The 15,063-nt window shown below is 42.2% G+C and overlaps 1 long non-coding RNA gene across 1 annotated transcript; it reads right to left on the reverse strand.

Annotated features, from left to right (window-relative positions):
* Nucleotides 1-4,970: 4,970 nt before the first annotated feature.
* Nucleotides 4,971-13,343, reverse strand: LOC116867941. Its single transcript, XR_004382688.1, has 3 exons — nt 13,247-13,343; nt 12,029-12,191; nt 4,971-5,253 (listed from the first exon to the last, which is right to left on the reverse strand). It is a non-coding gene; the product is annotated as an uncharacterized LOC116867941 (long non-coding RNA).
* Between the last annotated feature and the right edge of the window lie 1,720 nt (nt 13,344-15,063).

Genomic DNA, 15,063 nt, shown 5'->3' on the forward strand with positions numbered 1-15,063 from the left:
GAGGCCTTTGCACATGCTTCTCACCTGTTCCAGTTGTGATTTTACATTTGTGAGTGTAATTATCTCATTAACATCTGTTAGGATCATCTCTGCTTTTGTTCGCTATTACATCTCTCTTCACCTAGCATAGTACTTGACACCCACTAAACATTTTCTGTATAAATAGATGAAGGAAGGAAGGTAGGAGGGACGATGCATCCTGGTCACCATTTGTATACTTCCGTTACTGGAACAGATACACTTTGTCATACTAACTGGTAACTACTACATTTAATACAAGGAAATTTTACTTGGGTAGCCCTGTACTTTGCATTTTATTAGTCAAAATCTTAACATTCTAAAAAGAATAGAAATTTACTCCATGGTAAAAGGTTCCATATGGTCTTAAGAATTAGTTCTAATAAAATGATGAATGGCTTTTCACTCCATTAACAAATGATCATTAATTTCAATTCATATGTCTGACACTTGTTCCTGATCTTTGTCCTTTCAGGTATAATTAAAATAATTGTAAATATGCAACCCATCACTGGAAGTTACAGGTGATTGTACTATACCATATTTACTCTCCAGCTAGTGAGACTATTTCCTTGAGTGTGGGACCTATTCCAGCAAGGTGTTCAATCAGCATGGGGGAAATAAGCAGTGCTGTAAGGGAACAGACATGGGATTGGTCTGTGTGGTAGGCAACCATTTAAAAGATGGCTCGAAAATAGATTTCTCTCTGATGTGACCATGAACCCATCCTTCGAAGGGTGACTCTGCTTCTGTGGCCTTTTTGCTTTAAGTATGCACCCAGAAAATGGTGAGATTTTAAGGAGCTGGAGTAGTCTTTCTTCTCACTTATTTTTGTAAAAGATTTTATGTATTTGAGAGCCAGAGAGAGATGCAGAGAGAGAGCATGAGTGGTGGGGGGGGGAGGGGCGGCAGAGAGAGGGAGAATCAGGCTCCCTACTGAGCAGGGAGCCCAATGTGGAGCTCAATCCCAGGACCCTGGAATCATGATCTGAGCCGAAGGCAGACACTTAACTGACTGAGCCACCCAGGCACCCCTTTCTTTCTTGCTTACATTCCCCAAAGGGTAATTGAACATGCCTGAGAGTCTTCTAAGAATCAAGATATTCTTTTTCACAATTAGAAGGATGTATAAGTTAAAATGCTTTTAGAAAAGGAGGTATTTGAATTCACACTAAAGTGTGAATGACTGCCATGAGATCATTTCCCTGAGAGGAAATTTTGATATGGAAAGCAAACTGAGTGCCTAGAGAGTAAGAAAAAGGGCCCAGAAAGGAGAGGCTTAACAAGACCCTCTTGTCTGGGCTTTTCCAGAACTCTTAGGTTTCAGACTTTACTAAACCTTTGTTAGAATAACAGGGGACCAAGGCCTGGAGCAGGCAGCATGTGAAAGAGGATAGCTCTGCAGTCAGAACATTATGCCTAGCTTGTCCCTAGACTGTTCTAGGATTAATCATGGGAAACTCATGGAGAGTGACCTTCTCTGCATCTGCAGGAGTCCCTGGTCCCTGGCGTACAGGAGAAAACTGGCCCCCATAAACAGTTAGAAACCACTGCAACGCCACTCCCTTATTAAAACTCTCATATCTCTTTCTGGGAGAAAACAAGCTTTATTGTGGATGAAATAAAAATTTTAATACACTTGGGAAAAACTATGCAAGTGAAGTGTTTTCCATATACCTGGATCTAAACTGTTACAGGGAAGTTTTATTGTAATAGGACCCATGATCTCAGAAACCAGGTTTTTATCCGGAGGCTATTCTACTTTTATAACCACATCAAATTGGTGGAACATATGAGCTGATGACAATTTTGTTTCTCAGATCTGTCGTGTTTGTGAAACCAATTTCTGCTCTTGACGTAGGCTCATTGTGTTGTCTCTGGGAGGGAAGAGTGACTCTCTCTCCCTCACCCCCTGCCTTTTTCCTGGGAATCTGTTCTCTCCTTTGAACCCAGGAGAGTGGGTCCCGGTGACACTCTTCCTGGGAACACAGAGGAGAAAATTCCTGAACTCCCTTCTCTTCCATTCTCCCCATGCGTTTATGGGGTGGTGGTGGGGAGGGAGTAGGAATTGCTCCCTTGGTTACAGCCCACATGGAAGCAGAAGAGGTGACTGTGATTTTGTAATGACCCTGGGAGTGGAGATGATTTGAATGGTAAAAGGAGCCCTAACAATTAAGCATCTTTTCTGTTTTCTCCTGGCGGCTCTATCCCCTGCCAAATACAGGGGAATTTTCTTAGACTTATACTGGCTATTCTCAAGTTAGTGACTGAGTTGCTACATTCTTCCAAGATGTGACTCTCTCCATCAATTACCTTGCTGGTCTTTAATCTAAATGTTTAAAATATTACCTTTGGACATCTACAGGCAGGCGGCATTCGACAGAGTGGGACAATTACTTCTGGTCCTAAAATCGACCGAATCTGAGCTGTATTTGAATTCTCCTATGATGTGAACACTTACAATAGACAAGGCATGTCTTTTCCAGTTTGTGGGAAGAAATAAAATTCTGGATGTAGAAAGTTAGACTCTGAAGCCCAGAGTCAGATACTTAACGGCCTGAGCCACCCTGGCACCCCAGCACAGGACTTTCTGAACTATTTTTAAGAGGATCAGGGAAACAGATATAGGGCAAAGATCAGGAGAAGGGGGAAACAGAGGGATTTATTGGGGAGGGGAGAGGATAGGAAACTTCCTTCTGATAGGTAAAATTTTTGGTGCCTGGGGACTTCTCCCCACTCCCCAGGAGGGAACGTTGTTTGAGTATCCTCAGGTTCCGTCAAAGCTTTCTGCTCCACTTTCACTCCCTGTCTGGGTGACAACAGCAACATCCATGTGACTGAAATGAGAAGTCCCAGGGACTGAACAATGACTTTAGCCAGGGTAATAATCAATTAAATTGCAACATCCTCTTTGTAGTCCACTGAGGCAAAGTTGATCATGATGAGAAGAAAAATCATTAAATTACTCAGGCCGTGGCTAACCTGGTTCCCTTGAATGTAATCTGAGTATGAAATGCTCACATTTCTTAGGTAGCGTTTCCTTTTATTTTGAGTCATAACTAGTTCTATTTCCTCTTAAAATTGAAATAAAATATTGATTTTTTATTGTTGTTGTTGATGAACAATTTCTGATGGAGAGTCTTCCCATTTTTGAGTTTTAGCCTACTACTGTACTTCCTAGCCTATGTAGAAATTGATTTTGGGAAGTCAAAGGATACAATTCTGTTGAACGGTTTTCATTTTATAATGATAGCTTAGTAGTAAATGAGGACATTAGAATAAACATCATGAGGTCCTGGCTGTGAGCATCAATAGTGTTTTTTTAATAGCTATTAGAGTTATCGAGTTTTCCATTTTATAATACCATTTGTGATTATGCTGGAGTGAGCAGAAAAGAGGAAGCTGTAGTTCTATGGGTTATTATTATTATTATTTTTTTGGATGCGTTAAGGAGGCATATTGGATTTAGAATCCAAGATTTTGGTTTTAGATCAAGCCCTACTAACTCTGTTTTCTCAGTGTGCCATTTCTTTTCTGTGAATCCCAGTCATATCATCTGTGAAACAGGGAAAATAAGACTTGCCTTACCCATATTTCAGGTTGTTGAATGGACTGAAAAAGGGAATGCATAGAAAGCCACTTTGTAAAAGAAAGCGTGTTCAGTCTTCAGGTACTACTGCTCGGAGATTATTCCCATAAAATGCCACTCAGTTACCTAGGAACACAAAACTGGCCAAATTCCTGCTGAATGGTACTTTGTAAATAACCTGTTGAACCCACTAACTAATTTTTGGACCTGGCTAAAGTCATCCCAATTCACTCTGTCATTTGTACTGATGATCACAGCATGAGCAAACCGAGGATCTTCTATGGGTTGGTTTTGCTTTTCCTGAGAAGAACCAGCTGGACTTTGGGACCAGGACATGGAGGACTGGATACTATAGTGGTTCCCAAGCTTGGATTTCCATCAGACTCAGAGGGAACTTTTAGAAAGTGTTGATTTCAAGTTCTCATTCCAGACCTACTACACCAGAACCCTAAGCGGCTGGAGCCTCCAAATCTGTGCTTCTAACCCACTCCCCAGAATTTCAGATACATAGCCGGCTTTATGGCTACCCCTGGTATAGAACCAGGTGGTGAAGGTTCTGTTTTGTGCTGTGTCAGGTACCAGTTGAATCTCTTTCCTCACTTTTGACCTCCGTAAAATGCCCATGTTTTTAAGCTGTGATCAAAATCCAGGAGCAGAGGATTCTTCACATGCTTCAGACTTGTGAGCAAGGAAGCATGTGAAGCCAGTCTGAAGATTTAAACTATCCCAAGAACCCATCATTGCTTTTGTTTGATAACTGGGATTCTGGAAGCTTCTGCCAGAAATGAGTCCCATAGCTAAAGAAGTTTTGAACCCACTAAAAATTCATGACTCCAAATGACCTTCTGGTTCTGACAAGCTTTAGTTCTTTAGCCACAGTTCAAATGCTGTCAGAGAATGTGGTATAAAACTCTTTTGTTTCATGTTCTGGTGATTAAAAGTCAGCACAGATCTTCGCAACATTGAGAGTCCAGCTTTCAGGATAATTTGGGTCTTCAAAGAACACTCCTCTGCCTCCTTGAAAAAGTTGTGTTAAAGCAATTAAATACTATCTGAAGGAAAGGAAAAAAGAAATGCAAGCTGACTACTGAACAACAGGGATGGTGTTAACAAAACAATTCTTACCCTGAGATCAAAGCCAGAGAGAGATGGGGAGATGGTGTGCAGGGGATAAGGGGAGAGAGGAAGACAGGGAGGTGTCTGGTTGGCTCCTGGTTCAATTAAGGATGAAAACATATGATTTGGGAATAGTGTCCTGAATTCAGAACAATAGCTGATAACAGAAACACAAATGGCCCCATGAGAACTCATGATGCAAGAGACGCTGGATTCTGTGTCTCTGTTCAGACAAGGGGCCAAATGAACAAAACAAACAAGTGGACATAACTGTTTGCCATTCAAGGGAGCCACAGACCACTCAGCATATGGTGTGTGGAGATCCCGGAATGCACGGGCAATCTCATTTGGAGTGACTCTTCTTTTTCCTGAAACCTGGGAGCCAGATGAGCATGAGGCTGACTGAAAGATGAGGTGGATCGTACCCTCCATTTCTGAGGCAGGAACATTCTTTCTCAGCTTCAGCATCCAAGGTACTCCCCAGACTTGGTTCCTGGGGACGTTCATTGTTTCCAATTCTCAGATCTCTCCTGCAAAGGACAAAGAGGTGCCATTACCAAAGAGATTTCAAAAATATGCTCTAGACTGAAGAGAATCTCCAGAAAGGAGAGGCAAAAAGTCTTTTGAGTTGGAATAAGTGCACGGAGTCCCCTTGGGCCAATGGGCATGTGGGATGCCTGGTGCTTTTCTGTTCTGTTTGTGAAGGTCTGAGACAGCAAGGAAGATTGGGGTATGGCTTGAGAGAGCCTGAGAGAGGTAACCCCATCTTAGTCTGTGAGATTTCCTGGCTTAGAAGCAAGGATTCACCAGGCAACACGCTTTCTTGGGGCAGGGAGGAGAGGCTGGACGTGGATGTTAACAAATCTAACTCTCCAATCCTGTGTGTACTTAGGGAGTTAGTTCATTGCTTCTGGGCCATGTTACAAAGGGCAGAAGGAGAAATTCTTAGGCCAAGTACATCTGGGAAACAGTTGAAGTAAAACAGGATTTTTTTTTAAATTTTATTGCAGGACTTTTCATAACCTTTGGTATTCTAGGAAAAGGGATATTGTATGAAGCATTTTCCAAGTGATTTGCTCATGGAAACATTTATTTGCTTGGCATCTCTTGGGACTAATGTTCTATGGAACACACATCGCAAAGAAAAGAAACCGGGTCAAAGAATCTTAGGGACCTTAGAGTCTGTTTCCACGTCTTAGAAATCAGGTTATAGATCCTGAGAAAGAGAACGATTTCCCTGGGATCACACAGATGGTTTTTGGCTCATGCTGGAAGAGAAACAAGGATCTCATGTAGAAAGTAACAGGTCTTAGGAATCTGGGAATACTCTTTCTACTACATCATATGATGTAGTACTTGTTATTGCCCCTTTGTATAGGGATTCAATGCTATTCTATAGTAATAGAATAAAGCTGAGGTCAGATAATCAGAGGTCAGATTTTGGAGGGGTTTGAATGCCAGGTATTTCTGAATTTTATCCCAGTGTGTTAAACTTCCTCTTGACACTGATTATACCATATCATCATTGTTGCCAGTGGCAGATTATGTTATTTGGCTCCTATCTTGATGCTTTTCCCATCTTTGCTACTTCCCTGTCTCATTGATGTTGGGCTTGGCTGTGTGTTATGGGCTGAATGTGTCCCTCCCGAAACTCATATGTTGAAATCCTAATCCCCAGTACCTCAGAATGGGACTGTATTTGGAGATAAGGTCTTTAGCAAGGTGATTAATTTAAAAGAGGTTAGGAAGAGGGGCACTAATCCACTACGACTGATGTTCTTATAAGAAAAGGAGATGAAGACACAGACAGGCGTAGAAGGAAGACCAAGTGAAGACACAGGGAGAAGGCAACCATTTACAAGCCAAGGAGAGAATCCTCAGGAGAAACCACTTTAACAACACCTTGATCTTGGACCTCTAGCCTCCAGAACTGTGAGAGTTGAAGTGACCCAATCTGTGTGTGTGGTTTTTTTTTTTTTTTTTTTTTTTTTTTTTTTTTTGGTCACAGCAGCCCTTGGTAAACTAATCGAATGTCTGAGATAGTCTTCATGATGGATAGGTGGCTATCATCCAAGGAGTCATCAGGAACCCAAGCCTTTCCCATCTTGTTACTCCGCCATCTTCAACACATGGTTTCCAGAGTCAGTGTGCTTGTCTACAAGAAGATGATAGTGTGGGAATGGTTTTATGGGCACCATCTGGAAGCAGTGGTATATACCACTCCCATTCACAGTCCATGGTTAGAACTCCGTTCATGGGCACAGCTACTGTGAAGGCTGCTGGAAACTGTAGTCCGGCCGTGAACCAGGAAGAAGAGGAAATGGATTTGGGGGTTAGCCAGCCAGTCTTGGCCATATCTCTTAACTACCCTGTTGGAGTAGGTTGCATGAGAAAATAGCAATGATTTCTCTCAGATCATAAGGCTAGATAGAAAGGGGCATATATTTTATATATTATAAAGAAACTTCTGCTTGTAAAACAAAACAAAACAGAACAAAAACAACTGTAGAAAAGTGTGAATATAAAAAGTAACAGCCCCATTTGTTTTTCCTCTCCAAAGCCAGGCCCCGGAGGAGACTGGAGCCAGCCCGTGGCCTTGTGTACTAGGTCATCTCATTGGCCAAGGTAACGATTTGGCTGAGTTGTGTGAGGTGAGGCTTCACACTGGTGCTCCAATAAACCACTGCCCAGGCAGTGTGTCCCTTCCCTAATACAAAAGTCCCCTTCCCTGCCCTGTAGGTGCCCCGATTGTAACATGGCCCTGATTTCCACACACAGGGAAACTAATGACGCTTCTCTTTCTGACTGGTATTTGTTTGGTGGCAACTGACTGAGACTCAGACAAGGTCAGGAGGTCAGAAAAGCATTAGATCATTCTGGCTGAAGTGAATTGAACATTAGCTGGAGGGACAACCCAGACGCACGCTTAGAAACAGTGATTATTGCTATTTTTCATGTTGGTGGTCTTTGCAAAATAAAACCCAACTTTAATAGTGGCTCCAACTTTGATCTAACAGTGGTGTTTGGACTCCCTTGCTTTTCTCCTTATGCTAGAAAATGTTGGTTCCAACTTAACCCTGTGGAAGCATGGGGGCAATTTAAGACAAATTTTCTCCTTTTAGGCAAAGAGGTGCATTTAGAAGGATTACTGTGGAGTTACTTCTTACCAGGAGCATTTGTTCTAAGTACAGGAATACCCCTCTGGTGCTGCCCTCCCTGACATTTGCAACACTCACCTTTGTTTCTTGCTGTTTGATTCTCCTGGGTGTCTCTTATCTCCCAGGAACACTTGCCTTGTTCAAGTGTTGCTGCGTCGTTAGAAAATAGGCTTTAATTCTCTTAAGGTGAAACATTTCCCTCACTTGCCTTTTTGTTTATTCAATAAACATTTATCAAATGCCTTTTAGTGCCAGGTCCCCAGAGTACTGAAATGAATAAGAGAGTCGCTGCCCTCCAAACCCCGGTGTCTAGTGGGGTTGGTTCCATTGTCACAGAAACTTGTACTGTGTATTGTGGGAAGCTGGATTATCTTATCCTCTGTTCCAGGGGGCAGTTGAATGTAGTGCATGAAAAGACTGAACATAATCTTGATAGTCCTAAAATTTTAAAAGTTGTGGTTTTGGGTGTACACACAAATGTAAATTATTTCCCTTGTTATTATAATAGGTTGTTGAACAGGAAGTAAGGATGGTATTTCTGAAAAATAGTACATTATTCAAAAATGATGAGGAGTGAATCATTGACTTTATTAGATAATTGTTGCCTATTAAATATATTATTGAACCCATTAGGGAAGAGCCTAGTAAGAAATAGCCTATATTCTGCCTTTTGCTTCTGTTCTTCCTTCCTTCCCTCCTTCCTCTATCCCTTTCCTTTCATCCCCACCTACCCCCTCCCACTCTTCTTTTTTTCTTTTTTAATTTAACATTTATTGAAAACCTGCTGCATTCATGGTTTCTATATCTAGGATTTTCCAGTATAGACCCAATTTTATATAATTTTATTCTTTTTCAATAAGATGTTTTTTGAAATATTTAACTAAATGTGATTTGGTTTCAATATCCTTGTTAAACTTTTCACATAACAGAACCCACAAAATGGAAAAAAAAAAAAAAAGAAAAAGCCCTCTCTAGGTCTTGTGCTTTTCTCTCTGGCTTGGGCAATATGGCCCCTTGGTGTGTTTAAGGTTCCGGAAGAGGCTGGAATGGGACAGTGTAGGGACATACAGGTGACTAGGGCTCAGCTCCTGTTATGATCTAATAGGAGAGATAAGGCGAAATCCGAGTCTCTGTCACAAAGCCTTGATTCGCTGAACGCATGTCGCATCTCTCATTGACTTTCCTCAGCCAATCTTTTGGAAAGTGTGTGGAAAGTGAGAAAAGTGAGAAATTACTTCCATTTTATTTTATCCCTGTACATTTATGTTCAAAACAACCCCTGTAGACAATATGTTTCCCAAGAATTGGCTTTTTGTTGATTTGATAAACTCCAAGTCACTCAACTCATTGGGAGAATTCGACTTCCTCTGTTGTAAATTATGGGGGCCAAGAAACTATGGCCATCTGTTTTTGTAAGGCCTGGGGCTAACAATGGATCTTACATTTTTAAATGGTTGAAAGGAAATCAGAAGAAGAATATTTCATTACTTGAGAAAATTATATGAAATTCAGTTTCCGTGTCCATAAATAAAGTTTTATTGGAACACAGCCATGCTTATTAATTTACATATTGTTCATAGCTGCTTTTGCTATAATGGCAGAGTTGAGTATTTGTGAGAGAGGCCATATGGCCCAGAAGTAAAGCTGGAAATATTTATTATCTAGTCCTTTAAGCAGACCTGCTAACCCCCTGATATATTGTTTTATTTCTAGTGGAGAAAAGTTTAAAGAGGCATCTTAACACCTGGGCCCAGAATCTCTTCTAGAAGAGGAATTGTCTTTATTTAAAAAAGTCCTCAGATGGACCATTTGGCTGTTAAAGGACAGGCCCCAGGGTAGGTGGGGAATAGCACTCAGCTGTTTTGTATAAAACGGAGGATGGTTCCTAGGCTTCCTCACATGGTTAGAAAGAAGACGACTCTTACAGCAAAACATATTCAGGTTTGACTCCCACTTCTGTATGACTTTGGGCCAGTCATTTAACCTTTCTGAGCTTCAGTTCTTTATTTGTCACATGGGAACAATAGTTAAATTTAACTCTCAGTTTGATGATAAAACGAATTAATGTATATAAAGCAGTTAACGTGGAGCCTGGCACATAGCTTGCAGTCTCTCTTAGCTGTGATTTACGATTATCGTTATTATATTTATAGAATACAGGAAAATTAAATGAAATATATGTGAAGTGCCTAGAATGGAATATGCTCAGAGACCTGGGCCCTTCCTGGACGAGGATGATCTGAGCAAGGTTGGTCCATGGATGTCCAAACATGCATCTGAAGCCAGAGCTCTACTAAGGACCTCTGCAGTGTCTGGGGAATGTGCCCCTTGGATGTGAAGGATAAGTGTGGTTAAGAGTGTGTTTTAGGGGCGCCTGGGTGGCTCAGTGGGTTAAAGCCTCTGCCTTTGGCTCAGGTCATGATCCCAGGGTCCTGGGATGGAGCCCCACATTGGGCTTTCTGCTCAACAGGGAGCCTGCTTCCCCCTCTCTCTCTGCCTGCCTCTCTCCCTACTTGTGATCTCTATCAAATAAATAAACAAAATCTTAAAAAAAAAAAGAATGGGTTTTAGCACAAGCAGTGTCCTTACATAGAGCTGACTTTGTCTCTTCAGAGGGTTGAACAGGAAGAAATGGGTTATTGGTACAATGGGAGGTACAATATATAGAAAGAATCTAGGGATAATAATGGCTGTTTTATTGATTTTCCAAGAAAAGAAGAAATTCCCAGGAAATAGGGTTATTTAACCTCACACAACAGTGGCCAGGGGACAGAAAGGAGATTTTTCTTTTTTTTGAATTTAATTTAATTTTATTTTTTCAGTGTTCCAAGATTCATTGTTTATGCACCACACTCAGTGTTCCATGCAATATGTGCCCTCCTTAATACCCACCACCAGATCCTCCCAACCCCCCACTCTCCTCCCCTCCAAAACCCTCAGTTTGTTTCCCAGAGTCCACAGTCTCTCATGGTTTGTCTCCCCCTCTGATTTCCCCCACCCCACTTCTCCTCTCCTTCTCCCAATGTCCTCCATGTGTTTGGATGATGACGACTTCTTTAGAACTTGTATTCTCAGCAAAGGGTTTCCATCAACTACTAATTTAGAACAAACACTGTTGGCCGGCCTAGAAGCTGTTTTTGAACCTTGTGTTAAATGAGTATATACCATTTTCTGCATGAGTAGTTGTTCAGAGTTTGGATTCTTGAGGCAGAAGGATGAGTTGGATTCAAATCTTGGCTCTGCTATTTATTAACAGTGACCTCAGACAAGTGAATTCACCCATCGCTGCCTCACCTGTAAATCCAAATAATGACACCTGCTTGCAGCCAGCGGGCTCCTAGTGATCCCCACCTACTGGCCTGCATGCCCTTGTGTCTTCTCTTACACTGACACGAGGTCATCTGGGTGACCAAGAGAATACACTGGAAGTGACACGGCCCCTTGGCTTTCAGGTTATAAAAAATACTGTGGCCTCAACTTTGGTTGCTGTCTTTCTTCTCTTGTTTCTACTGTCTTTCTGCCTCCTTTATTCTCAGGTTACTTGCTCAAGTCAGATGCCAGGAAGCGAAGACGCTCAGGCAGTCTGTAGAGAGGCCCATGCTGGGAGGAACTTGGACCTGCCCGAAGCCACATGAGTAACCTTGGAAGTGGATCCTCTGGTCCCAGATGACAACAGCTCTGGCCAAAGTTCCATCCTTGTGAGAGACCCTGAGCCAGAACCACCCAACCAAACTTCTCCCCAGATCCCAACCCACAGAAACTATGAGATAATTAATATTTAGTTAATTAACTAATTAATTAAAAAGATTTATTTATTTGAGAGAGAAAGAGAGAATGGACACGTGGTGGGGAAGGACAGAGGGAGAGAACCTCCCTGTTGATCATGGAACCGGGCTTGGGGTTCCATCTCACAACCCATGAGATCATGACCTGAGTGGAAACCAAGAGTCAGAGGCCCATCCGACTGAGCCACCCAGGCGCCCCTAAATGCTTGTTATCTTAAGTTGATACCTTTGGGATAACTTGTTCCATAACTAATACCGTATTTCATAGAGTTAATATTTGTAAAGCTCTAGAACATTACCCACCAAACAGTTAAATACCATGTAAGTGTTTGTCAAACATAAATTCACGTGGAAATACATACCTAACTGGGGGATTAGGGTAAAGGAAGTGCCCTCTGGGTCGGTCAAAAATTCACACAATCAAGTCTTGGCTATTTCAAAATCAAAGCCTTCTGCTGTCTTTAGGGCAATCTTGCCTGTTTTCATAACAATCTGCAATAAGGAGGAGACCCTGATTTATATTTCCTGCAGAAGAGAAGAGATATTGAAATGGTAAGCGCCAAAGAAATTAAAAGTCATTTTGGTTTTTCAATTCATTACTTCTAGAAAAAAATTTGAGCCCAGCTTCATTACTAGTGCTCCGTTTTAGTGCTGATGATAATTGCAAAGGCAGTATTTTAAATTAGAATGTATAAGACCACATGTAATTAACCTGTACAGAAGGGCTGAGACTTCATATTAGACTATTAAATCAATCCCAGCAGAATCACTAATGCTGAGCAATTGATTTGAAAATACTGTACGGGCAGAGGAAAGAAGCTGGATGCTAATTACCATCCACGAGAGTTGAGCACACTCCTCCAATGCCATTAGAGTGGCTGGCTTTTTCCTCTGGCCCTTAACCCACTAGAAGCTGAAAATGCAAATTAGTTCAGCTTGAAGACTTAAAACAACCTTAAGTCTAAGGCAAGAGAGGGTTTTTCTGTCACTCTGTATGAGGATCAAAAGGGGACTCTCAACCTGTTTGGAGGCCATGACTTGGAAGACCAAGCTGTCTGTTGTGGGGTCCTGGTGAAGAGTCCCGGGAAGGCTCTGGTCATAGCATTTCTTTCTTTCTTTCTTTCCTTCCTTCCTTCCCTCCTTTCTTTTTTAAAGACTTTATTTACTTATTTTTCAGAGAATGAGGAGGAGAGAGAGATAGAGATAGAGCGCACAGGCAGGGAGAGTGGCAGGCAGAGGTAGAAGCAGGCTCTCTGCTGAGCAAGGAGCCCGATGTGGGACTCGATTCCAGGACCCTGGGATCATGACCTGAGCTGAAGGCAGAGGCTTACCTGACTGAGCCATCCAGGTGTCCCTCACAGCATTTCTTGAGGTGGTGAGCATGAGCTGCTCCCACATTTCCATTATGTATATTCCCCTCCTACACTTACCTCTCTCAACTCAGCTCTACTCCCATATCTTCTTGTTTCCACCCTGCTACATCTATTTACCTGCTTTCTTTTTTTCACTGGGTCATTCAAGGGACTGGCAAATACCTGCCGGCTTACCCAACAAAAAGAGCAGTGATGACCGTCGCTTACCTTTATTCTCTGGGGCAGAGAATGTAAGCTTGCTGTCAGAATCCAGTCCCCACTCCCCCTCTAGGAATATGGTGTAACCAGACATGCGGCCAAATTATATTTCTCAGACTCGCTTGCAGTGAGGTATGGCCAAGTCTTTTCGTGGCACCGTGAGGGGAAGTGATGTGTGTCATTTCTAGGCCGAACCCTTCCAAAGAAGTCACGAATCCTCCTGACTCCCTCCCTTTGCTGGCTTGATGCAGATGACGACATGGTCCTAGAGCCACAGATGGAGTGAGTCTGGGCCGTTGAATCGCCATGTGGAGTAAGGCCAAGGTGAACCAGGTTCACACTTCTGGGTCTATCATGTGAACAAGAAATCTTTTGTGTTTGGGCCATTGTATAATTTAAGGTCTATCTGTTGTATCCCTTTAGCTTATTCCCGTCTGTGTTTCTGTGCACTATCTCATTTAATTCTCATAGCCACCTTATTAAGGGCACCATTATTATTCTATTTTATAGATGAAGAAACAAAGGCTCAGGAGATGAAACAACTTGTCTGAGGACACCCAGATAGTAGATGACAGACCTGGCACTGGGGAAGTGATAAAGAAGTTCAAAATGTTATCTATGTATTAAGCTCTGTTCTTCAATTTCCAGGTGATACTGTGGTTTTACACACATTTCAGACCAGTCTTCTTGCATATCAGTCCAAGGGAGGGGCCAAAGGCAAGACACATGACCATGGAGAGGTGAAGTGGGGATGGGAATGCAGAGTTCTGTTATTTTGTTTTTCCTTAGCTCCCCAAGGCAGCAAGGGGTATAGGCCCATCGTAGGCAATAGGTAAATTCAGTCAAGATTGTCTCTGACACTTTCAAGAACCTATTGATGTCTTTTTCCCTTTAATCTTAACTTCTTCTCATGCTCTGTGAAGTCTGGGTTAGTCTAATAGAGGTTTGGCATTAATAATGGACACTTTATAGGGGCACTGGGGAGTGCTCACTTGGCTAAGGCTCCGACTCAGGTCATGATCTCAGGGTTGTGAGATCGAGCCTCATGTCTGGCTCCACGCTCAGCACAGAGTCTGCTTGAAGAGTCTCTCGCTCTGTCCCTCACCCCACTCTCTCTGCATGCGTGCTATCTCTCTCAAATAAATAATCTTAAAAAATAAGAATGGACACTTAAATATATTTTGTGCAAATTACACTTTGAGCTTGGAGGATAAAAGCCTCCCCAAAAGATATGAGCTGATATCAGGTTGAGCTCCAACATGAGAGAGGCGCTCAGGTGGTAGTTTGGGTTACCATTCAGTTCAGGTGGAGATCCTACAAGTCAGTAGAAGCCCTAAAACTGGCCTTTCCTAGATACCTGGCCTCTCATCCATGTTTTCTAGAATTCATAGAGTTTACTCTGAAATTCTAGCCTTATTATTCAGTTGCAAAAACTGTCGTTAGCAAACCATGTTACCTGGGATTTGTTATGGCTCTAGGTGCAATGTCACACCATATTATGGGTGTCATATTTTTGTTTTAGCCACAGACCATATTGTTAGTAGGAATCACATGTTTGGTCTGTGGGCATGCTTGGCCTTTAACCTTTTGTGGCATAAAGCCAAGAAGACTAAGCCCAGCACCCCTGGCTTGGCAGACCATAGGGTCTTACCTCCTTCTACTACTGATCAATACCTTCTCTGGAGAAGAATCTTCATTGGTTAATGGATGAATGAGTGAATTTCACAGTACTCATTAAGAGCCTGCTATTCCCCAAGTACAGCTGGGAATGCGGAATGGGCATAGCTCAGGTGAGCAAGATGGACATGATCTTCTTCAGGGAGTTT

The sequence above is a fragment of the Lontra canadensis genome, unplaced genomic scaffold (assembly GCF_010015895.1).
Source record: "Lontra canadensis isolate GAN:19392208 unplaced genomic scaffold, GSC_riverotter_1.0 scaffold13, whole genome shotgun sequence".
Classification (NCBI taxonomy): domain Eukaryota; kingdom Metazoa; phylum Chordata; class Mammalia; order Carnivora; family Mustelidae; genus Lontra; species Lontra canadensis.